The 3,019-nt window shown below is 27.7% G+C and overlaps 1 non-coding gene across 1 annotated transcript; it reads right to left on the bottom strand.

Moving 5' to 3' along the window:
• Positions 1 to 1,941: 1,941 nt before the first annotated feature.
• On the bottom strand, positions 1,942 to 2,052 carry LOC140990786 (small nucleolar RNA R71). Its single transcript, XR_012177711.1, has one exon. It is a non-coding gene; the product is annotated as a small nucleolar RNA R71 (small nucleolar RNA).
• Between the last annotated feature and the right edge of the window lie 967 nt (positions 2,053 to 3,019).

The raw sequence follows: 3,019 nt of genomic DNA on the forward strand, positions 1-3,019 counted from the left end.
AACTACATTGCATTAATAGAATTTTTGACCCTTTCTCTCATTTGGCCTATAAATAGAGGCCTTGTGCTAGCTTGAGAATCATTCTATCTCATTGTAAAATATAGTGTGAGTGAGTATAAAAGTTCTAAGTTCCAATATATTTTTCATTTTCCAAATTATGAGTGATGTTTTTAGTGTTGATCAAAAGTAAGTTCATGGAAAGCTAAATCTATTATGTCAAGGTGAAGAGGATGAATTCTTGGTGAAGTAAGATTGTTTATATTTTGTATATTCTTTCTTTATTTCTTTTCATTTTGCTAATTTCTTTTTATTGTAGGTATAAAAATGAATTATTTGTTGTTATCAATTTACATCAAATGCTTGATACCATTGAAGTGGTTATCTTGATTTGTTGTTTAATTTTGATACAATAAATATTTCATCAATTATTATTGTTATATTATACATATATATATATATATATATATATATATATATATATATAATTATATCATATATTTCATTTAGACGATAGCGTGGCTCTGCCGGTTGTTCTAAATGAAATATTATGATATCTAACAATCTAACATTTACTTTATCGCAACTAACTTTTACTTTCCGCATCTAACATTTACTTTATCGCAACTAACTTTTACTTTCCGCATCTAACATTTACTTTATCGCAACTAACTTTTACTTTCCGCATCTAACATTTACTTTATCGCAACTAACTTTTACTTTCCGCATCTAACATTTACTTTATCGCAACTAACTTTTACTTTCCGCATCTAACATTTACTTTATCGCAACTAACTTTTACTTTCCGCATCTAACATTTACTTTATCGCAACTAACTTTTACTTTCCGCATCTAACTTTTACTTTATCGCAACTAACTTTTACTTTCCCGCAACTAACTTATTAAATCATATATTTCATTTAGGCAATAGCGTGGCTCTGCCGGTTGTTCTAAATGAAATATAATGATTTAATTTAACATTTATTTTATGCAGTTATATATTTATATAGTTATATATATAATCATAGGTACCATATATAAAATATCGGTGAATTCGGTATTTTCTATAGTGGGAACTATATTATATTAGGTGTGTGTTTAAATATTTTTATTTTCTTGGAACCATTATTTATGGTGGTTTCCTTTGTTTTACTTTTAGTTAAACAATATTGCATAAACCAAGAATAAATCCTCGAGCCTTGACAAAATTTATAATTTGTAAACTTCGTTCTTGCATTTGGTAATCTATAAATTAATAAATTTAAACTTAAAATAACCTCTCTGTGGATCGATCTCGTACTTACGAAATATATTACTTGCAGACAACCTACACTTGGGTGAATTATAATTTAAGTAGTAGCAAGTTTTTGGCGCTGTTGCCGGGGAGGTATAAATTAAGTTGATATTTGTTAATTATGTTTTATTTATAAGTAGTGTGTTGTTTTTTTTGTATGAGTATTTGGAGTCGAAAAAAAAGTGGTAGACTTATTCGAGTATCTGAAAATAATTTAAACATGGATGATAATTCAAATAACCAAGATAATGATAACAATAATAACAATAATAATAATAATAATCAAGAACATGATCAATTAAGAACACTTAGGCACCATATGAACCCTATTAGAACTAGTGCCCCATCTTGTTTAGATTTTCCTCGTGACGCATATAATTTCAACTTTAAACCTCAAATTATTCAACTTTTACCAAATTTTCATGGCTTAGATTCTGAAAATCATATTTACATCTAAGAGAATTTGAGGAAGTTTGTAACACTTATAATGATCAAAATTGTAGCATGGATATAGTTCGATTAAAGCTTTTCCCTTTTTCTTTAAAAGATAAAGCTAAAACATGGCTACAAAATTTGAGATCAAGTTCAATAAGATCATGGGAAGAAATACAACAACAATTTCTCAAAAAGTTTTTTCCTTCCCATAGAACAAACTCTTTTAAAAGACAAATTACTACTTTTTCTCAAAAACAAGGAGAAACATTTTATCAATGTTGGGATAGATATAAAGAATTACTTAATACATGCCCACATCATGGTTTTGAAACATGGAGAATAGTTTCTCACTTTTATGAAGGTCTAATACCTAAAGATAGGCAAATGATAGAATTCATGTGTAATGGAACTTTTGAAGATAAAAACCCAAATGAAGCTATGGAGTATTTGGATTCATTAGCAGAAAATGCTCAAAATTGGGATAATATAGGCACAATAGAACCACCAACAACTAAAATCAATAATTCAACAAATGGGGGTGGTATCTATAATCTTAAAGATGATATAGATATTCAAGCTAAACTTGCATCTTTAGCAAGAAAAATTGAGTCATTAGAAATGAAAAAGAGTGGTCAATTAAAAAGTATTCAAGAAATTGTTTGTCATATATGTGATACACATGATCATGCTACAAAAGATTGTCCAACATTACCTTCATTTAAAGAATGTCTCCATGAACAAGCAAATTATGTTAACAATTATAAAAAACCAATACTAGATCCTTTTTCAACATCATATAATCCTGGATGGAAAAATCATCCTAATTTTAGTTGGAGGAATGATAATAATGCACAACCCTCACAACAATATTTTCAAAATAACCAAAATCATCAAGGTTATATTCCTTATGTTACACCTCCAAGAAAAAACTTTGAAGATGTAATTCATGCATTTATCCAAAAGCAAGAATCTATCAATATTCAAAACAGTCAATCTATGACTGATTTGAAAGAAACTCTTGCAAAATTTGCATCTGCACTTAATATTCATGAAAAAGGAAAATTTCCATCTCAACCTCAACCTAATCCTAAAAATCAAAATCAAGAATTAAAAAATGAAAAAATTGATCAAATAAAATCTGTTATTACCCTTAGAAGTGGTAAAATAGTTAATGATCCATATAGTAATGAAAACAAGGATCATTTAAAATCAAAGAGTAAGGATGATAATCCTGATACTTTTGAGAATGATGATACCTTAAATTCTAAAAATAATATGTTGAATGATAAATCA

This window comes from Primulina huaijiensis, chromosome 12 (genome assembly GCF_012295235.1).
Source record: "Primulina huaijiensis isolate GDHJ02 chromosome 12, ASM1229523v2, whole genome shotgun sequence".
In the NCBI taxonomy this organism is placed as follows: Eukaryota; Viridiplantae; Streptophyta; class Magnoliopsida; order Lamiales; family Gesneriaceae; genus Primulina; species Primulina huaijiensis.